Consider the following 23,872-nt stretch of genomic DNA (forward strand, 5'->3'; position numbering starts at 1 on the left):
TATATTTACCAGTTAATATTGTTCATCAGGTTTTTTAATTCCCTTGGCTTTTAGTTTCACTTGTTGATAGTTATATATTTGTTGATCATAATTTTTATCTATATCTTCTTCCCCTTCCTAAAGAACCCCTTTCAGCAATTCATATGATTCTGGTTTGGCTGTGATGAACTCCTTTAGCTTTTTTTTATTTGTGAAGCTCTTTATCTGGCCTTTGATTCTGAGTGATAGCTTTGCTGGGTAGAGTATTTTTGGCTGTAGGTTCTTGCTATTCATCACCTTTAATATTTCTTGCCATTTCCGTCTGGCCTGCATGGTTTCTGTTGAGAAATCAGCTGACAATCGTATAGGTGCTCCTTTATAGGTAACTACCTGCTTTGCTCTTGCAGCTTTTAATATTCTCTCTTTGTCTTTTGCTCTTGGGATTTTAATTATGATGTGTCTTGGTGTGGTCCTCTTTGGATTCCTTTTGTTTGGGGTTCTGTGCGCTTCCTGGACTTGTAAGTGTATTTCTTTCCCCAGGTGGGGGAAAAGTTTTCTGTCACTATTCCTTCCAGTATTCTTTCGGTATCTTGCTCTCTCTCTTCTTCTGGGACCCCCATAATTCTGATGTTGGTTCGTTTGAAATTGTCCCAGAGGTTTCTTACACTATCTTCAACTTTCTGGATTCTCTTATCTTCTTGCTTCTGTGGAGGTGTGTCCTCTGGCTCTTTGTGTTCCAAATCTTTGACTTGATTCTTGGGATCTTCCATTCTGTTTTTAGGACTCTGTATAATACTTTTTATTTCAGACAATGTATTCTTTATTTCTAGTTGATCCCTTTTCATATCCTCATAGGTCTCATTTATTTTATCGGCCTTTTCTAGGAAATTCTTGAAAAACCTTATAAGCGTGATTTTGAACTCTATATCCAGTCGCTTCTTTTCCTCCATTTCTTTTGTTTGTGATCTGTTTCCTTGTCTCGGCATTTTCACAGCTTCCCTGAGTTGGTAGGGTGGCTTTGTGTGCTAAGGTGTCCTATATGGTTCAGTGAGTCAGCCTCCCAGTTACCAGAGGTGGACAGTCTTGGTGTAGCCCTTTGTGGGTTGTGTGTACAGTCTTGTTAAGCCTTGCTTGTTGTTGGTATCATTGGGAAGTGTTGATCTCCAAGCCAATTGGCTATGAGGATCAGAAGTGTCTCAGCTAGGAGGGCTTCTGTATTCTGCTTGGATGGGGCGGAGTCTCAAGGTGGCACAGCCAAGCTTTGGTGAATCCTGCACAATTGGTTGCAGGCTGGTTGCAGGCGTAGGAGCAGATAAGCTTTGGATTCCTGTCTGTCACTCCCTAGGAGAGTCCTATTCGCTGTGAATGAGAAAGCTAGCCACTGGAAGGGCTTCTGTGCTCCGCTTGGTTGGGGTGGAGTCTCGGGTGGTGCAGACAAGCTTTGTTCAGCCCCTCCCTACAAGGGTCTGGTTTCTGAGTCCTGCAGTAATGGCTGCTGGCTTCACACACCTCCGAGAGATCTCTGCCCACTGCCTGACAGTCTGGCCTCTCCCTGTCTGGGGCCGTCTATCAGAGCAATGGGGCCACGCGTTAGCTGTCTGCCCTCTCGCCGCAGGGAGTAATCCAGTAGCGAACTCGTCCCGCCCTCTCCGCCCTCCGCAAGCAAGCCGGCAGCTAAGCCTGGTGGCCGCCTTTTCCCACGCACAGTTCTCCGCACCTTCACAGTTCCTGAGGTTCAGCATGCCTTCTCTCTCCTCCCCAGATGGTAGAGCCTCCTCTCAGCCAGTTGTCTGGCACTTCAGGGCAATGTTTCCCCTGTTTTTCAGTTCTAAATTCAAATTTGTTGTGGTAGGCTGCATTCAGGTGTCTACTGTATGCCACCATTTTGGTTTCTCTCAATTCACTTGACTTTTAGATTCACTTGTTGATAGATATGTATTTGTTATTCATAATTTTTATCTTCTTTTTCCTCTTTTTAAAGAACACCTTTCAGCATTTCATATAATACTGGTTTGGTGGTGATTAACTCCTTTAGCTTTTTCTTATCTGTGAAGCTCTTTATCTGACCTTCAATTCTATTTTTTTTTCTTTTTTGACCTTCAATTCTAAATGATAGCTTTGCTGGGTAGAGTAATCTTGGTTGTAGATTCTTGCTATTCATCAGTTTGAATATTTCTTGCCACTCCCATCATAGTTTCTGTTGAAAAATCTGCTGATAGTCGTATGGACTTGTAAGTGTATTTCTTTCCTCAGGTGGGGGAAGTTTTCTGTCACTATTTCTTCCAGTATTCTTTCGGTATCTTGCTCTCTCTCTTCTTCTGGTACCCCCATAATTTGGATGTTGGTACGCTTGAAGTTGTCTCAGAGGCTTCTTACACTATTTTCAACTTTCTGAATTCTCTTCTCTTCTTGCTTCTGTGGAGGAGTGTCCTTTGCCTCTTTGTATTCCAAATCTTTGACTTGATTCTTGCATTCCTCTAGTCTGCTGTTGGGTTTCTGTATAATATTTTTTATTTCAGTCAGTGTATGTTTAATTTTTAGTTGGTCCTTTTTCATATCCTCGAGGGTCTCATTAAATTTATCAACCTTTTCTAGGAAATTCTTGAAAAACCTTATAACCGTGGTTTTGAACTCTATGTCCAATCGTTTATTCTCCTCCATTTCTTTCATTTGTGACCTGTTTCCTTGTCTCCTTATTTCGCTGCTTCCCTGAGTTGGTAGAGTAGCTTTGTGTGCTGGGTGTCCTGTATGGTTCAATGGGTCAGCCTCCCAGTTACCCTAGATGGACACTCTTGGTGTACCCCTTTGTGGACTGTGTGTACAGCCTTGTTGTAGTTAAATCTTGATTGTTGTTGGTGTCACTGGGAGGAATTGACCTCCAGGCCAATTGGCTGTGAGGACCCATTGTGTCTATAACAGAAAAATTGCTATGCTGGAGACACGTTTATGGGGCAGGACTTGTTCCAGTAGGGCTTTGGTGCTGAGTCTGCCTATTGAATGTGTCCCATATGAGTGTAGTTAAAATCTGGTGTCATCTCACACCAACCACTTGGTTTCTCTCCAAGACTGTAGTTTTTACAGTAATACTCATAAATGATCATATGTGCAAATATCATTATTGTGATATCAAAAACTCAGCAAATAGATTTAAATTAATGTTTATTTTATGTTACTATGAACTTTATAGAATAACTGTTAAAGTCATTCTTAGTGGGAAAAGTACATCTAAAATATCATGTATAGCCCAGGTAGTGGTTGGGTCTTGACTTATGAACCAGGAGATCAAGGTTCAATTCCTGGTCAGGGCACTTACTGGGTTGCAACTCCATCCCCACTAGTGGTTGTGAAGAGGCAACCAATCAGTGATTTTCTCTCATCATTGATGTTTCTATATCTCTCCCTCCCTCTCCCTTCCTTTCTGATATCAATAAAAATATATTTTTTTAAATGTATTAAAAAATGTATACCAGAATAGCCCTAGCCAGTTTGGCTCAGTAGATAGAGCATCGACTTACAGACTGAAGAGTCTGGGGTTCGATTCCAGTCAAGGGCACGTACCTTGATTGCAAGCTTGATCCCTGGCCCTGGTGGGAGGTATGTGCAGGAGATACCCAATCGATGTATCTCTCTAACATTGGTGTTTCTGTCTGTCTCTGTCTCTCCCTCTCCCTTCCACTCTCTTTAAAACCAATGGAAAAATATCCTCAGATGAGGATTAACAAACAAACAAAACAAAACAAAAAAGAATTTCCATGGGGGTAGTGGCAGGTTAGTAGAGGTCAATGGTGGAGAAAAGGAAACAAATGTAATACTTTCAACAACATAAAGTAATATCAACAACAAATTTATCTTAAATTGCTAAAGTACAATGACCATCATAAAACACAGATCCTGGTAAAGAAGTAAAGACACAGCATTTAAGCTGACTCTTTGAAAGTACTCTCATGTTCAAACATTTTCATTTAGATCATATCTAGAAAAAAAGGGGGGGGGAGCGAAGGGGGGCAGGGAGACATAGTAATGTCATCAATGGACCACACAGCTTTGAAGATGGTCTCCTAATAAAGTCAGAGTAGCCATCAATATAAACATGGTATTTGAATGGAACATTCAAGCATGATGCTCTAGGACTGGGCTTTGTTCATGTGAAGTTGATATAAAGAGCATCTCAGCTCCAATTGTGGCTTGCTCACCGAGAGTCTTTCATTGCAGTGGTCATTGTGAAAGGAGCTCTGATTACTGACAAAGTTCACAAAACTGGTAATTACAATTCCTATACTTACGAAATAACCATGAAGACCTGAATCCTACCCTTCACAGAAGTAGCCAACATCATTAGGTACTCAATTTCATATATTCAATTTCATTATATATTCTCAGGATACTAGTCCAATGGTAATCATTCATTCAACATATATAATTTAAAGGTCTGTGTTTTGCCTGGCACTATTGTAAGTGTTAAGGATACAGAGGTGAATAAAGTGAACAAAAGTCTCTTTGCTTACAAACTTACATTCTAGTGATGGAAGACAGACAATAAAAAAAATAATTAAAGCCCTAGCTGATTTTGTTCAGTGGATAGAGCATCAGCATGTGTACTCAAGGGACTTGGGTTCAATTCCGGTCAAGGGCACATGCCGGGGTTGTGGGTGGTACAGGAGGCAGCCAATCAATGATTCTCTCTCTGATCATTGAGGTTTCTCTCTCTCTCTCTCTCTCTCTCTCTCTCTCTCTCTCTCTCTCTCTCTCTCTCTCTCTCTCTTCCTTCTTCTCTGAAATCAATAAAAATATACAAAAAATATGCCAGATAATTCACTGGTGCAAAAGCAGGGAAGGGGAAAGAGAATGCCAGGGTTGAGCAGGGTTACAACTTTATACGGGACAATGAGGAAATATCTCAGTGAGAAGGGAATAGCTGAGCAAAAACCAGGATAAAGTGAGGGAGTATATTAGCCAGCTCAGGCTGCCATAAGAAAACACAACAAACTGGGTGTTTTAAACAACAGACATCTATTTTCTCACTGTTCTAGAGGCTGGAAGTCTGAGAACAGGCTGTCAGCATGCTCAGGTTCTAATGAGAGCTTTCTTTCTGGCTTGCAGACCATAAACTTCTTGTTTTGTGTACTCACATGGCCTTTCCTGGATGAGTGTACATGCAGAGAGAGAGTGCTCCCCAGTCTCTTCTTATGTAGACACTAATTCTATTAGAGCAAGGCCTAACCCTTATAACCTCATTCCACCTTAATTATCTTTATAAAAGCCCTCTCTCCAAATAGTTTCATTGGGGCTTCAACATGTAAATATTTCAGTCTACAGCAGGGAGAGAGTAATGTAGATATCTGGGGGAATAATATTTTAGACAGAATCTGAACCAGAGATAGAAGTTAAGGAGTTGTCAGCTTATAGATGATATTTAAAACCCTCCATTGGGCTGAATGAAATCACCAATAGAGTAAACGTAGAGAAGAGAAACAAGTCCAAGATCTGAACCTGGTGCACTCCAAGGAAGAGGAAGCAGCAAAGGAGATTGAGAAGGAGTAGCCAGTGAATGAAGTATGAGAAAATCAGGAGAGTGCAGTATCCTTGAAGTCTAGTGAGCAAACCATAACATTTCAAGGAGAGGTGAGCCCTGGCCAGGTAGCTCAGTTGGTTGGAGTCTCCTCCAGATACACCAAGGCTTCAATCTCCTTTCAGGACACATACAAAAAGCAACTAATGAATACATAGTGTAAAACAATAGATGTTTCTCTCTCTCTCTCTCAAATCAATAAATTAAAATTTTTATTTGTTTCCCCATCAATAGTAATCATTCAAGTACCAATCTCTATACCAAGCATGTCAAACTCAAAGGCTAACACGGGCCAAATAAACAAGGTTTAAGTTTATGTGGGCTGCAAGAAAATAAAAGCTTCCATTTTCATAGAAACATAGGTTTACTTCGATAGAGACAGGCTGAATACAAAGGGCTGAAATAAATGAGTAATCCTTAACATAAAATAATACAACACTTTAATAAAAATTAATATTTTTTCTTGAACATTAACTTACCAGACACTGAATAACTGCACCAATTAATAAGTGTAACACAAATAAACCTATTTTTCTTGTTCTCTATATAAAACCAAAATATTTTCTGTTGTGCACACCAAACAAGTCAGTATAAGACATGACTGGCAATCGGCTGCTAAAATATTTGCTGCTAGTACTGAAACCTGTTTGGCTCAGTGGATAGAGTGTTGGCCTGCAGACTGAAGGGTCCCAGGTTCAATTCCGGTTAAGGGCATGTACCTTGGTTGTGGGCACATCCCCAGTAGGCGGTGTGCAGGAGAAAGCTGATTGATGTTTCTCTGTCATCGATATTTCTCTCTCTCTCTCTTCCTCTCTGTAAAAAATCAATAAAATATATTTTAAAAATAAATATAAAATATTTGCAGCTCATATTAGTGGAGAGAAATGGTGCCCCTGCACAATGAGGCCCATAAGGGAAATGAATGCAACATGATTATAATAATCAGTCATTATGAACTTTGTAGTTCAGTATTTAAAAAAAAAACCACAAACACTTTTGTTGACTTCATAGAGGACGGGAGAAGGAGAGAGAAAGAAACATCAAAGATGAGAGAATCATTGATGGGCTGCCTCCTGCACACCCCCCACTGGGGATCAAGCCCACAACTCAGGCATGTGCCCTTGATCAGAATCGAACTCAGGACCCTTCAGTCTGCAGGCCTACGTTCTATCCTCTGAGCCAAACAAGCTAGGGCCAGTTTGTTATAAATAATTATGTATAAGAGGATATTGTAAAAATTAAGTTACAAAATTTGTATTAAAACGTTTCTTACATACCATTATATTGGCGGGGCCGAAAAAATATTGGTTGAGGGTCATGAGTTTGACATGTTTGCTCTACCACCAGTGAGGTCATGCACTGGTTGAAACCTCTTTTCTGTAAACTGTAGCAGTAAGCATGATTTACCAATACCTGTGTTGCTGATGACGATGTACTTGAAGATATATGCATACACCATGGCTTCGGTTCTGGGTGCCAGGGCACACGCTCCTCCTCCTGCTGCTGCTCCTCCTCTTCCTCCATGCCCCTCAACCTGACTGCTCTGGGTCTCCAAATGCCAGGCCTGCCCGTGGAAAACAGCAGCCAGGAGAGAGGAGCTGAGAAGAAGCTGGACAATCGGACACCTGTGGAGCCGAAAGGGACAGCGCCTGGCTGAGCCAGGTGAACAATAACAATCAGGAGGACATTTTTTTCCCCATTGACTTTTTAGAGAAAGGGGAGGGGAGGGAGAATGGAGAGGGAGAAGAAAGAGAGAGAACCATTGATCTGAGAAAGACACATCTTGTACACCCTGATCTGGAAAGGGGGGGGGGGGGAGGAGAGGAGATCAAACCTGCAACTGAGGTACGTGCCCTTTGACAGGGAATCAAACTGGCAACCGTAGGCAGGCCAACGCTCAAATCACTGAGCAACGCTGGCCAGGGAAATTTCTCCCTTTTTGTTGAAAACATGCAAACATGCTCTAGTATCTCATTCCCATACTTAAAAAATTCTTCTGGCCCTGGCTGGTTTTGCTCAGTGGATAGAGCGTCGGCCTATGGCCCAAAGGGTCCTGGGTTTGATTCCAGCCAAGGGCACATGCCTGGGTTGTGGGCTCAGTCCCTGGTGGGGGTGTGCAGGAGACAGCTGGTCAATGATTCTCTCTCATCATTTATGTTTCTATTTCTCTCTCCCTCTCCCTTCCTCTGAAATCAATAAAAAAATATTTTAAAAAAATTCTTCTGGAAAAATTTTTAAAATACTTTTTGAAAGTATTTAAGGGAAGTTTTGAAAGTATGACACAGCCCTGACCGCTTTGGCTCAGTGGATAACTCTCTATCCCTCTTCCAAAAAAGTTCTGCAGGAAAAATCACTATAAACAAAGTCAAAAGACATTATTTGCAACTCATATAACAAATATAGGGCTAACATGCTTGATATATTAAGAGTTCCAAAAATCAATAAAAAGACCAGCAATTCTTTATCAAAAGATAGGAAGAGACAATTCAAAGAAAAAAATATAAATAGCTTTTAAACTTTTGAGAATATATTCAGCCTCACTCAAAAGAAGAGAAATACAAAATAAAAGAGACCATTTTTGGTGCAATATCAAGAGACCATTTTTCACTTACTAGATTGGTAAAGATAAAAAATTTGATAATACACTGTATAGGGAAACAGGCCTTCTCATCACTGCTTGTAAGACATATTATACAATAGAAGGTATATAAATTATAAAAGCATTTTTTCCCGTAGCTATCAAATTTACAAATATACTTGCCCTTTGACTCAGCAATATCCTACATATATATTATCACATTTGTGAAAAGATCCCTGTACAAAATTATTTATTGCAGCTTTATAATAGCAAAAGATTTTGGAAACCACTTAAATATTCATCAATAGGGATCATTAGGGGGTTGAATAAATAAATTAGGGTGTAACAACACAATACAGCCATAAACAAAGCAGGGCCTTCCTTGGCCAGATAGCTAGCTCAGTTAGATACACATTGATATACCTTGCAGATTTGATCCCCAGTCGGGACACATATAAGAATTAACCAATAAGTGCATAAATAAGTGGAATAACAAATCGATGTTTCTCTCTCTCTTCCTCTCTCTCAAAATCCTTGGTCACTCCTCAGTCATCTTAGTTGGATCCTCCTCTTCCTCTACCTAATTTCTGAAGATTCACTCTGCCTTTGGCTCTTTTCTATTCTATCCAAACTTTGCCCTATGTGAACCTATCTAGTCCTATATCTTTAAATACTGCCATTGACCAGCCTCATTTCTCTTCCCTTAGTTCCCAGACTCATATCATACACTGGACAAATCTACTGGGATGTCTAGTAGGCATCTCAAACTTAACATATCTAAAATAGAACGCTTGCCAAAATTGGTTTGGCTCAATGGATAGAGCGTCGGCTTGGGGACTAAAAGGTCCCGGGTTCTATTCCAGTCAAGGGCATGTACCTTGGTTGTGGGCATATCCCCAGTAGGGGGTGTACAAGAGGCAGCTGACCGATGTTTCTAACTCTCTATCTCTCTCCCTTCCTCTCTGTACAAAAATCAATAAAATATATTTTAAATAAATAAATTAATTAATTAATTAAATAAAATAGAATGCTTGATTTTTTCTCCTTCAAACCACTATTTTACGTATATGTATATGTATATGTATATGTATATGTGTATATGTATATGTACACGTGTGTATATGTATACATATACGTATACATACATATATATGTGTATACATATACATATATATATCATCACCTGTGTATGCAAGTTAACCCTCCATCTTTGTTGGGTTAATTTGCATACAAACCCCTGATTGGCTGGTGGGTGTTGCGAAGATACAGTCAATTTGCATATTTCTCTTATATTAGTATAGATGGAGACAAGGACTCCTCACACTAAAAACAATGACCTGATTTATACTGATTGACATGAAAAATGATAGACTTTACTTAGTTTTTTGATAAAGCTGATATTACTTAGTAACTGGTACAACTATTAACCAGCCCCACATCTATTGTAATTAATCTCCTTATTTCAAGACTAATACTGGGATGCTATATTCCCTTCTTTTCAGTATATTATGCCTTCATTTTCCATCAATTAAGAAAACTGAATCACAGAAATGAAAACATATAATTTTCTTTAGATAATATTGAAGAGATCTTGAAATGGAGTGGCCTATGGAAAGAAGTTTAAACAATAATGCAACATTAGTCTCTGGGAGGGGGAATACAAATAGTACCATATAAAAGAAAGCCAATCATGTACAGAAAAAGGCTGGCAGTAAGAAAAATGTTGAATGTGTAAGAGGAAAGAGATATCCCAACCATATAGCTCAAAAACTTCAAATTGATCCTTGCCTAATCATGAAGGAACTGAAAGAAGCATTCTGGTTCTCTAGTAGAAGGAACTAGCTCTGAGGAACCAAGAAATTAAAAAGAGAAGTAAAAAGGAGTGCTCAAGCTTTGTCATTCCAACACAAACAACAACGGATTTACTTGAGGAGCCACATCTGGAGATCTGAGGTTTGGCCATAGCCCTATCACTAAATTGTTGTGTGGCTTTGAGCAAGTCTTCACCCTCCAAAATCTAAATTGTCACCTCATCAAAGTAAGGAGATGGAACAAATGATCTTAAGCAATATAATTTCAAACTTACAAAAAACCATAAGTCCTTTTTTCTGAATTCAAAATTATTTGCATTTTGCTCCGTTTGCTTTATTATTCTTTCTTTATATAGACATAAATATGTGCATTTTTTTCCCCCTGAACCATGAGACTTTGAGACACCATACTCTTTTACTCCTAAATACTTCAGTATGTTATTTATTAAGGACAAAGCCACCCTAGCCAGTTTGGCTCAGTGAGTAGGTCGTCAGCCCGATGACTAAAGGGTCCGGGGTTTGATTCTGGCCAAGCGCACATACCAGGGTTGCAGGTTCGATCCCCAGGGTGGAGTATGGGAGGCAGCGAATCAATGATTCTCTCTCATCCTTGATGTTTCTATATCTCTCTTCCTCTCCCTTTTCCTCTGTGAAATCAATAAAAACATATGTTTTTTAATATATATTTTATTGATTTTTTACAGAGAGGAAGAGAGAGGGATAGAGAGAAACATCGATGAGAGAGAATCATCGATCAGCTGCCTCTTGCACAGCCCCTACTGGACATGTGGCCGCAACCAAGGTACATGCCCTTGACCGGAATTGAACCTGGGACCCTTCAATCCGCAGGCTGACGCTCTACCCACTGAGCCAAACAGGTTTCGGCAATAAAAACATATTTTTAAAAAAGAACAAATCTATTCTCTTATGTAAATACATAGCATAGATACTAAAATTAGGACATTTAATATTGGTGCAGTATTATTATGTAATTCACAGTCCATATTAAAATTTGTCAGATGATATAAAAACATTAGAGCATCAGCCTGTACACCAAAGGGTCTCAGGTTCGATTCCTGGTCAAGGACAGGTACCTGGGTTGGGTTGAAGGTTTGATCCTGGGTCCAGTTGGGGCACATGCAAGAGGCAACCAATCAATGTGTCTCTTTCATATCAATGTTATTCTTTCACCCACCCACCCCTGCCTTCCACTCTCTCTAAAAACCACTATCAGGAGGGAGATCTGGGGGAGATAAGAGATCAACCAAAGGACTTGTATTCATGCATATAAGTACAACCAATGGACACAAAACTCTGGGGAGGGTGGGTATGTATGGGAGGGGGTGGGGCAATGGTAAAATATGTACACAGATAATAATTTAATAAAATAAATAAATAAAAATCACTATCAGTGATATAGGTCTGATGACCTGGATAAGCTAGTGATTAATGAGGTTCTTCCATTATCCTCCCTTTGTAAGTATTTAGTAATTTAGGGAAAGACACTTCACCATGTAAATATCCTGCTGCTCAGCAAACTTTCACCCACCAGTTTTAGCATCCATGAATGAGTTTATTTTTTTAATTGAAGGTATTGGGGTGACATTGGTTAATAAAATTATATAGGTTTAGGGTATACAGTTCTATAATATATGATCTGTATGTTGTATTGTGTGTTCACCACCTCGTCAAGTCTCCTTCCATCACCATTTATTCCTCTTATACCCTCACCACAAATGAGTTTCTTACTCCATCATTCCATCTATAGTCATTAGCTGTCATCCTACTAAAATGAAAAGCTTTCACTTTTCCTACATTTATATAATGATTCACCTACTTATTTATATCAGTGTGGACTCGTGGATTCTTATTTTATTCAATGGTTTATAACCCATTACTAATAGCATTTATTTTTATTAAAGCAGGGTTCTTAATATTTTTTTGTACCATGGACCCATTTAGCAGTGTGGAGAAGCCTATAGATTTCTCAGAATGATGTTTTTAAATGTACAAAATAATTATGAGGATATTACACAGTTTTATAATGAAAACCTATTATACCAAAATAGTTACAAAAATATTAAAAATGTGTTACAGTAATAAATCTGTTTCTTTATCAACACATTAAATAACAAGATCTAGACATGAGTGCAAGCTATATCAACATGTCTACAACAACTGCAATGTGATGAAATTATCTGTGCTTTCTATCTGACAGTCACAGTAAGGTACTCCTAATACTGCTGTGGTTTTATTACTAATATTTATACTAAAAGGCAGTGTGAAAGTTTAATTATGAATCAGTGAAAATAAAGATGTAATTTCTCTATCTGGTTCATGGACCCAGTGACTTCTATCCTGAATGCCAGATTGAGAATCCCTGATATAGTCTATTTGTGCCCCTACCCTCTCTAAGACTCTACCTTAATATCACATTATTTTTCAGGCCCCAAGTTTCAATCCCTCAGTATAAAAATTCTCTCATCAATGTATAAAAACTAAATAAGATTTGAAAGGACACAAATTTGAGTAAAAGAAAAAACTGCTTTAAGAATCCAGGGTTCTGAGAAACCAAGATGCTGCCTCACACAACCATTTCAAAACTACAGCTAACAGACAGAATGGACATCATCCAGAACCACAGGAAAGCTGGCTGAGTGGAAATTCTACAACTAGAAGGAAATAGAGGGGTACACGGAGACTCAGAGGAACTGCAAAAGGCTGAGGTATGGAGACTTGCGCACAGAGAGGACAGGCAGCTGAATGCCTGGCTGGCTTTCACTAGTGGGAGGGAGACAGAAGCTTCTGACTGCACTGAACCCCAGTTCCAACTGCACTGAACCCCAGTTCCGGGTGAGACCCTGGGGACCCAGACTCATACGGGGGGAGTGTGGACTTTTGGGAACAGAGAGGAGCGCACAGAAACTCAGGGGAGCCGCAAAAGGCAGAAGTCTGGAGACGCTTGTGCAAGTGCACGCAGAGGACTGCAGCAATTACTGAGGGGCCTCATAGGGCAGGGCTGATGGGAAGCCAAGGCTGTCTGCTCAGCCCTGAGACTCCACCCCATCCAAGCTGAGCACAGAGACTTTTGCAATTTTGCAAGTCTTGTCTCATAAGGCTGTCTCCAAGACAGCAGTTCTCCCAGTGTAGACACAGCTGATCCTCACAGCCAATTGGCCTGGAGGTCAATTCTACCAAGTGATACCAACAACAATTAAGACTTAACTACAACAAGGCTGTACACACAGTCCACAAAGAGATGCACCAAGAGTGTCCACCTCAGGTACCTGGGGAGGCTGAGCCACTGGGCCATATAGGACACCTAGCACACAAAGCTACTCTACCAACTCAGGGAAGCAGCAAAAATGCAGAGACAAAGAAACAGATCACAAATGAAAGAAATGAATGAAAACAAATGATTGAATATAGAGTTCAAAAACACAGTTATAAGGTTTTTAAGAATTTCTTAGAAAAGGCCAATAAATTTAGTGAGACCCTCGAGGATATGAAAAAGGACCAACTAGAAATTAAACATACAGTGACTGAAATAAAAAATATTATACAGAGACCTAACACCAGACTACAGGAACGCAAAAATCAAGTCAAAGATTTGAAATACAAAGAAGCAAAAAATACTCAATTGGAAAAGAAAAAAGAAAAAAAAATCCAAAAATATAAAAATAGTGTAAGGAACTTCTGGGACAACTTCAAGTACACCAACATCAGAATTGCAGGGGTGCCAGAAGAAGAGAAAGAGCAAGATACTGAAAACCTATTTGAAGAAATAATGACTGAAAACTTCCCCCACTTGGTGAAATAAATAGACTTACAAGTCTAGGAAGCACACAAAACCCCAACCAAAATGAATCCAAAGAGGACCACACCAAGACACATCATAATTAAAATGCCAAGGGCAAAAGATAAAGAGAGAATATTAAAAGCAGCAAGAGAAAAATAGTTAGTTACCTTCAAGGGAGCACCCATATTATTATCAGCTGATTTCTCAACAGCAACTATGCAGGCCAGATAGGAGTGGCAAGAAATATTCAAAGTAATAAATAGCAAAAACCTACAACCAAGAGTACTCTACCCAGCAATGCTATCATTCAGAATTGAAGGTCAGATAAAGAGCTTCACAGATGAGAAAAAGCTAAAGGAGTTCATCACCACCAAACCAGTATTATATGAAACTAGAGGCCCGGTGCACAAAATTTGTGCATGGGGAGTGGAGGAGCTGTCCCTCAGACCAGCCAATCTGGGACCCCTTGAGGGATATTCAACTGCCCGTTCAGGCTTGATCCTGGCAGTCAGACAACCCTCTCACAACCCAGGACTGCTGGCTTCCAACTGCTCACCTGCCTGCCTTCCTGATTGCCCCTAACCGCTTCTGCCTGCCAGCCTGATCACCCCCTAACCACTCCCCTGCCAGCCTGATTGATGCCTAACTGCTCCCCTGCCAGCCTGTTTGCCCCTAACTGCTCTCCCCTGCAGGCCTGGGTCCCTCCCAATTGCCCTTCCCTGAAGGCCTGGTCTCCCCCAACTTTCCTCCTCTGTTGGCTTGGTCACCCCTAACTGCCCTCTCCTGCAGGCTTGATCGCCCCCAACTGCCCTCCCTTGCAGGCTTGATCCCTCCCAACTGCCCTCCCTTGCTGGCCATCTTGTGGTGGCTATCTTGTGTCCACATTGGGGCAGGATCTTTGACCACATAGGGGCAGTGATCTTGTATATTGGAGTGATGGTCAATCTGCATATTACTCTTTTATTAGATATGATATAGGCCTGGTGCATGGGTGGGAGTCAGCTGGTTTGCCCTGAAGGGTGTCCCGGATTAGGGTGGGGGTTCACTTAGGGCATGGGGCAGCCTGGGTGAGGGGCCTGTGGTTGGTTTGCAGGCCAGCCATGCCCCCCAGCAACCCAAGCAGAGGCCCAGGTATCTGGGGTTTATTTATCTTCTACAATTGAAACTTTGTAGCCTGGAGTGGAGCCAAGCCTTCTGCTTGCTCCTTTGGCTGCCACCATTTCTGTTTCGATTATGTATCTTCTATCATTGAAACTTTGTAGCCTTGAGTGGAGGCCTCGTCAGGCAAGGGTAGGCAGAAAGCTTGGCTTTCTCCATTGGCAGGGAAACCCAAGCTCTATGTCCATCTTGGTTGGGGTTATTTGCATATTTGCTCCTGATTGGCTTATGGGGGTAGCTTGTGGGTATAGCAGAGTGATGGTTAATTTGCATATTACTCTTTTATTATATAGGAGGATGCTGAAAGGTACTCTTTAAGAAGAGGAAGAATGCCCTAGCTGGTTTGGCTCAGTGGATAGAGCATTGGCCTGTGGACTGAAATGTGCTGGGTTCGATTCCAGTCAAGAGTACATTCCCGGGTTGTGGGCTCAATACCCAGCAGGGTGCGTGCAATTAATGATTCTCTCTCATCATTGATGTTTCTCTCTCGCTTGCTCTTTCTCTCTCTCCCTGCCTTCCTCTCTGAGATCAATAAAAATATGTTAAAAAAAAAAAAAAAAGAGGAAGAAGAAGGAAAAGGTAAAGATAAAAATTACGAACAACAAATACATATCTATCAATAAGTGAATCTAAAAATCAAGTGAATTAAAAATCTGAAGATCCATGGCATTTCTATACACCAACAGTGAAACTACAGAAACAGAGGCTAAAAAAGCAATTCCATTCACCATCGCACCAAAAAAATTAAGATACCTAGGAATAAATTTAACTAAAGAAATAAAGGACCTATTTGCAGAAAACTACACGACACTGAAAAAAGAGATAGAGGAAGATGTAAGGAGATGGAAGAACATACCATGTTCATGGATTGGTAGAATCAACATCATCAAAATGTCCATACTTCCTAAAGCAATCTATAGGTTCAATGCACTCCCCATTAAAATACCAACGACATATTTCACTGACCTAGAAAGAACTCTCCAAAAGTTCATTTGGAACAATAAAAGACCCCGAATAGCCACAGCAATTCTGAGAAAGAAGAGTAAAGTAGGAGGGATCTCAATACCAGACTTCAAACTATACTACAAAGCCACTGTTCTCAAAACAGCCTGGTACTGGCACAAGAACAGACAAATAGATCAATGGAATAGAATTGAGAACCCAGATATCAACCCAAATCACTATGCTCAATTAATATTTGACAAAGGAGGCACGAATATACAATGGAGTCAAGACAGTCTCTTCAATAAATGGTGTTGGGAAAATTGGACAGACACATGCAAAAGAATGAAACTAGATCACCAACTTACACCATTCACAAGGATAAACTCAAAATGGATACAGGACTTAAACATCAGACGGGAAACCATAAAAATACTAGAAGCATCCACAGGTAGCAAAATCTCAGACGTATGCCAAAATAACTTCTTCACTGATACTGCCCTTAGGGCAATGGAAGCTAAAGAGAAAATAAACAAATGGGACTACTTCAAAATAAAAAGCTTTTTTACAGCAAAAGAAACCATCAATAAAACAACAAGAAAGCCCACGGTGTGGGAGATCATATTTGCAAATATTACCACTGATAAAGGTTTAATCTCCAACATTTACAGACAGCTTATACAACTAAATAAAAGGAAGATGAATGATCCAATTAAAAAATGGGCAATGGACCTAAACAGAATATTTTCAAAAGAAGACAGAAGGAAGGCCAAAAGGCACATGAAAACATGCTCAAAGTCACTAATTATCCGAGAGGTGCAAATCAAAACAACAATGCGGTACCATCTCACACCTGTCAGAATGGCCAACATCAACAAATCAACAAACGACAAGTGTTGGCGAGGTTGCGGAGAAAAAGGAACCCTCGTGCACTGCTGGTGGGAATGCAGACTGGTGCAACCACTGTGGAGAACAGTGTGGAGTTTCCTCAAAAAACTGAAAATGGAACTCCCATTTGACCCAGTAATCCCACTTCTAGGAATATATCCCAAGAAACTAGAAACACCAATCAGAAAGGATATATGCACCCCTATGTTCATAGCAGCACAATCTACAATAGCCAGAATTTGGAAACAGCCTAGGTGCCCGTCAGCAGATGATTGGATCCAAAAACTATGGTACATCTACACAATGGAATACTATGCTGCCATAAAGAAGAAGGAATTCTCATCATTTGCAGCAACCTGGATGGAATTGGAGAACATCATGCTGAGTGAAATAAGCCAATCAACGAAAGAGAAACACCACATGACCTCACACATCGGTGGATGATAAAGATCTTTATAAACTGATGAACCAAGAGACAGATATAGAGAAAGTAAAGCAACAGGCAGACTGTCAAATTACAGTGGGGAGGGTAGGGATATCAGGGGGAGATAATAGATCAACCGAAGGACTTGTATAAATGCATATAAGTACAACCAATGGACATAAAACTATGGGGAGGGAGGGGATGTGTGAGAGGGAAGGAGGGGGGCAATAAAAAAAAATCAAGAAAATATGTAAAAAATAAATAAATAAATAAATAAATAAATAATCTGAAGAACAGAATAAAGTGGTGAATAGAATAGAATCAGGAGCATAGAAAGGGAGTGGACTGACAATTCTCAGGGGGAAAGAGGTGGGAGGGGTGCGGAAAGAGAATGGACAAAAATCGTACAGAATGAGGACAGTGGGAGGGAGGTAAGGGCAAAGGGTGGGGTGGGAACTGGGTGGAGGGGCGTGATGGGAGGAGAAAAAGAGGAACAATTGTAATGGTCTGAACAATAAAGATTTATTAATTTTTTTTTTTAAAGGAATCCAAGGTCCTGCCTGGCCAGCATGGCTCAGTGGTTGAGGTATGAACCAGAAGGTCATGGTTCAATTCCCAATCAGGGCACATTCTCAGATTGAGGGCTCGATCCCGGGGGTGAGGCATGTAGGAGTCTCTCTCTCCCGCCCATTCTCTCTGAAATCAATTAAAAAAAAGTTGTTTTTTTTTGGTTTTGGTTTTTTTAATTCAGGATTGTATAGCACTAAGGCAAAGAAGTAGCCCTCTGAAGAATGGCCTGGTCCTGCTGTGGGTCCAGCAAGACCCATGTAGAGAAACTGAAACCGATATAAAAGGAATAGCTTACCCAGGATCTGACAAAGAACAGAGTTAGAGACAATGGCCAGAAAAGTCATCTTTAGAAGGCTTGGTGATGAAAATACTTAATGGGCATTTATTCAAATTGTGGATTCTAAAATGAAGAAATAGAAGTTTTAGGAATTCCAGCTTGGATGTAAGGATCTGTTTATGCTATATGACATAGAGATTGAAAATAAAGGGGAAAACAAGGCCTGAATTCCATTATTATAAAGCTGATGAGTTGTGCCAACTTTTCTAGTTTTTAGTGCAATATGAATTTCCCTTAAGAAATCAGATATTCCTGGCTGGTATGACTCCACTGGTTGGAGCAAGTTAGATTCCCAGTCAGGGTACATATACAGGGCAGATGACAGGGCACAATTGTTGCAGGAGGCAACTGATTGATGTTTCTCCCCACCTCGCCCCCACCCCCTCCACCACCATCTCTAAAATAAAAATACAGCCCTAACCAGTTTGGCTCAGTGGATAGAGTGTCAGACTGCGGACTGAAGGGTCCCAGGTTCAATTCCGGTCAAGGGCATGTACCTTGGTTACGGGCACATCTCCAGTGGGAGGTATGCAGGAGACAGCTGATCAATGATTCTCTTTCCTCAATGTTTCTAACTCTCTATCCCTCTCCTTTTCCCTCTGTAAAAAAATCAATAAGATATGTTTAAATAAATAAATATAAAAAAGAAATCAGATAGTGTCATTGTCCTCCCAATTCAGTGATAATAAACCACAGCAGTTTCACTATAATGAATATGAATACAGTCACATAAGAAAGTTCTGAAAATTAGCACTAGATTTACTAAATAATACATTTTCTCATGTAATTTTTTTCATTATACTTAAGAAAGACCATGTCTTTGGGCTCTTACAATTTAACTTCTGAATTTAAATGTCAGAAATAAAACAGGCTTGAGCTGAAAAACCTAGTTATATTATCTTAAAGCACCAACCCCATGAGAGGCAACAATTTGTAGATCAGGATGTAACAGCAATACTGAAATTGCAGTGAACTCTCCAAGTAGAAGAAGGAGCCAAGCAAAAACAATTAAGAAACCAGGGAAGTCGGGGTGGGGGGTGGGGGGGGGAGAGGCGGGGTGAAGGAGATATATGTACTACTATTTGTAATACCTTAAACAATAAACATTTTTTTTTTAAAGGTAAAGCCCTAACCAGTTTGGCTCAGTGGATAGTCTCGGCCAGACTCAAGGGTCCCAGGTTCGATTCTAGTCAAGGACATGTGCCTTGGTTGCAGGCACATACCCAGTTGGGAGTGTGCAGGAGGCAATTGATCGATGTTTCTCTGTCATCAGTGTTTCTCTCTATCCCTCTCCCTTCCTTTCTGTAAAAAATCAATAAAATATATTTAAAAATTAAGTAAAATAAAATTTTTGAAATGTAAAAAACAGTAACATACAAATAGCTGAATGAAGCTAAAGTTTATAAAACCATTGTAGAAGGGTAAATTTGAATAATAAAGTTCAAATGCAATGCTTTCTAAATTGGTGAAAAAGTATTTAGATTTAAGATACATGTTTAATCTTTTGGCTTTAAGCAATTTTTTGGGGGGGTGGTGGGTAAGAGTTTTGGATCCTTCCTGAAATAAAAGATATGTTTTTGAACACTCATGTAAAGTTAAACAGTAGATAATTATTGTCTTTCCCATTTTTCTTCAGTGTTTAACATCTGAAGACCTGGACATCCTTACACTTAAAGTTCTCTTTCCTGCCACTCCTACAATCTTATTTTCTAATATTGGACTTGTCATTACTCATATTGCCATTAAGTCACTGTCTGTGCCTGCTCCTTTCTGTTGAGATGCTTAACTATTCATTGTTCCCATCTCTTGATCTACACGTTGAGAACCTGAGAACGGCATAATGAACAGAGGAAATTTTTTTGAAACCTCAAATAATATGTAACTTTTAAATATATATATATTTATTGATTTCAGAGAGGAAGGGTGAAGGGAAGAGAGATAGAAACATCAATGATGAGAGAGAATCATTGACCAGCTGCCTTCTGGATGTTCCACCTTGGGGATCCAACCTGCAATCTAGGTATGTGCCCTTGACCAGAATTGAACCTGGGACCCTTCAGTCCGCAGGTCGACACTCTATCCACTGAGCAAAACCAGCCAGGGCAAATAATATATAACTTAAGTGATTTTTTAAATATATATTTTATTTATTTTTTACAGAGAGGAAGGGAGAGAGATAGAGAGCTAGAAACATTGATCAGCTGTCTCCTGCACACCCCGCACTGGGGATGTGCCTATAACTAAGGTACATGTGTTTAACCGGAATCGAACCTTTCAGTCCGCAGTTTGACGCTCTATCCACTGAGCCAAACCTGTTTGGGCAACTTAACTGATTTTAAAAATGAAATAATCTGGCTGGTGTGGCTCAATTGATTGGAATGTCCTCCTGAATACCAAAAGGTTTCGGGTCCTATCCCTGGTTGGAGGGTGCCGATTAATGTTTCTCTCTCTCTCTCTCTCTCTCTCTCTCTCTCTCTCTCTCTCTCTCTCTCTCTCTCTCTCTTCCCCCTCTCTAAAGTTAATTAAAAAAAATAACCTTAGGTGAGGACTTAAAAAATAAACATATATTAAATTAAATAATCTGGAAATGAATTTTTACTGATTTGAACTTGTGGTGGAGAGTTTTTATCTCCACTACTAGATTGATTCTTAAAAATAGCCCTGTTGCCTGGCCAGCATGGGACATGCATGAGGTAGCCAATCAATGATTCTCTCTCATCATTGATGTTTCCATCTCTCTCCCTCTTCCTTCTCTCTGAAATCAATGAAAAAATATATTTTTTAATTAAAAATAAATAAAAGTAGCCCTGAGAACAACCAAGATGGCAGCCTTGGTAAATACCTGTACTTGCTGCCTCTCACAAACAAATCAGAACTCCAACTAAAAGACAAAACAAATATCATCCAGAACTGTGGGAAAGCTCTTTGAGTTGAAGTTCTACAACTAGAAGGAAAGAAAAAAGTGCATTGAGACTGGTATGAGGTGTGGAGGTGCGGAAGTGTGGAGGTATGGAGGCAAAACTGGTTGGTAACTGGGTGCACTGTTGTTTTTTTCAATTGGGAGGGAGATACAAGCTACTGATTGCTCTGAACTCCAATTACAGGCGAGACTCTGGGAACCAAGACTCATATGAGAAGAAACTGAACTGTCTGGCATCGGGCTGGAATGTGAGGGCGGCTTTCTCTCAGAGGTGCTTGCAGAGGTCATTGTTCCTGTATGGGGCACAGGACACAGAGACCCAGGGACCTCTCCAGGGAAGGGCTGACTGGCAGCCATTGCTGTTTGCTCCACCCTGGTGATTCCCTGAGACCCGCCCCTCCCAGTTTACAACCCTACCCAAGCTGTGCGCAGTGGCTTTTGCATATGAATGGCCTGTCCTTTTCCAACCTAAAACCTAACCAACTGCAGCTGGGTCAGAGAGCTCCAAAGCTTCCAAAAGAAGGCCTACAGCCCTGCAGCAGCAGCCTGCATTGCTTCACAGCTGGGTATCATCTGGTCAAACCCCAAAACAAAGAGGAGGAATCTGCAGATCTCTCTATAGCTCCTGCTAGGTGGCTTCAGGCAGTGGCTGACTTTGCAACTCCTTGGAGATCCAAGAGCCAGTGTACCCAGTGGTCAATGTCAGACCATACCAGAATATAACTCTTCACATCCATAAGCAACACACTCAGGGAGCAGACTCAGTAAGTGCCAAAGCCCCACTGAAGCAAGCCCTACCTCATAAGATGTTTCTAGCACAGCAGTTCCCCCATTGTAGACACAGCTGATCCTCACAGCCAATTGGCCTGGAGGTCAATTCCTCCTAGTAATACGAACAACAATCAAGGCTTAACTACAACAAGACAGTGCACACAGCCCACAAAGGGGTGCACTGAGTGTCCACCCTCAGGTAATTGGGGAGGCTGAGCCACTGGGCCCTATAGACCACCTAGCACACAAGGCCACTCAATAAACACAGGAAAGCAGCCAAAATGTGGATACAAAGAAACATGTCACAATTAAAAGAAATGGAGGAAAGCAAAATACTGAATATAGCATTCAAAACCACGGTTTTAAGGTTACTCAAGGTTCTTCTAGAAACCTCAGAGAAATTAAGTGAAAGCCTCAAGGATATAAAAAAGAACCAATCAGAAATTAAGCATACACTGATTGAAATAAATAATAATATACAGAGATCCAACAGCAGACAAGAGGATCCCAAGAATAAAGTAAAAGATTTGAAATATGAAGAAGCAAAAAACACCCAAATGGAAAAGCAAAAAGCAAAAAGAATCCAAAAATATGAAGATAGTGTAAGGAGCCTCTGAGACAACTTCAAGCACACCAACATCCGAATTACAGGGGTGCCAGAAGAAGAGAGAGAGCAAGATACTAAAAACCTAATTGAAGAAATAATGACTGAAAACTTCCCCTACCTGGTGAAAGAAATAGATTTACAAGTCCAGGAAGCACACAGAACCCCAAACAAGAGGAATCCAAAGAGGAACACACCAAGACACATCATAATTAAAATGCCAGGGCAAAAGAAAAAGTGAGAATCTTGAAAGCAGCAAGAGAAAAACAGTTAGTTACCTACAAGGGAGTACCCATATGACTGTCAGCTGATTTCTCAACAGAAACTATGCAGGCCAGACAGGAGTGGCAAGAAATATTCAAAGTGATGAATATCAAGAACCTACAACCAAGAGTACTCTACCCAGCAAAGCTATCATTTAGAATTAAAAGTAAAAAAAAAAAAAAAAATAGAATTGAAGGTCAGATAAAAAGCTTCACAGATAAGAAAAAGCTAAAGGATCTCATCACCACTAAACCAGTATTATGTGAAATGCTGAAAGGTACTCTTTAAGAATAGGAAGAAGACAAAGGTAAAGATAAAAATTATGAACAACAAATACATATCTATCAACAAGTGAATCTAAAAATCAAGTGAATAAAAAATCTGATGAACAAAATAAGCTGGTGAATAGAATAGAACCAGGGGCATAGAAAGGGAGTGGACTAACAATTCTTGGGGGGTGGGGGGTGTGTGTGGGAAGAGACTGGACAAAAATCTTAAACCTATGGATGAGGACATTTTGGTGAGGTAAGGGCAAAGGGTGGGGGTGGAAACTGGGTGGAGGGTAGCTATGGGGGGGGGGGGAAGAGGAACAACTGTAATAATCTGAACAATAAAGATTTATTTTAAAAATAATAAAATAAAATAAAAATAGCACTGCCTTGTCCAACTTTATATTCCACAAAAGACCTAACATAGTACTATGCCCACAGAAGGCATTCATTTACTGAACATATGTTCAGAAAGTGTTAGCATGCAACCCTCTCAGTCTATTTAACAAATAACTGTCTTGTAACATATCTGGACTGTTCTTTAGACCATCTATGCTTAGAAGACACTAGCCAAATAAACAATCTAGAAATACATGCAATAGAGTAAAATCATGATAAAACTATCATTTAAAATAAAACAGATCCATATTTACAATGCTTGGAATAAGACTCTGGAAACATTTGAGTCTGATTTAATGACTCTCTAAATGTACATGAAATTACACAAGTCTTCTTTTTCCTTTAATTCCCAGTTATAGCTTTAAAGTACACAAAAAGTTTAGAGGCATTGCTTTCAGATCCTGTATGACTTCTCTTGTGAATCTCTCATGGACTCCAGATCATTTTAATCAGAGCTGAAGCCCAGGAAAGAATTTACTTTGGAAGGGGTTGGGAGGAGCCGGGGAATTCAGAATAATAATTAATAACCAATCATCAACAAAGTTAACTTTTAAAATAAATATATTTTTTAATCAAGGAGACAAATTCTG

Source organism: Pipistrellus hanaki (genome assembly GCF_964339955.1).
Source record: "Pipistrellus hanaki genome assembly, chromosome: 2".
Taxonomy (NCBI): domain Eukaryota; kingdom Metazoa; phylum Chordata; class Mammalia; order Chiroptera; family Vespertilionidae; genus Pipistrellus; species Pipistrellus hanaki.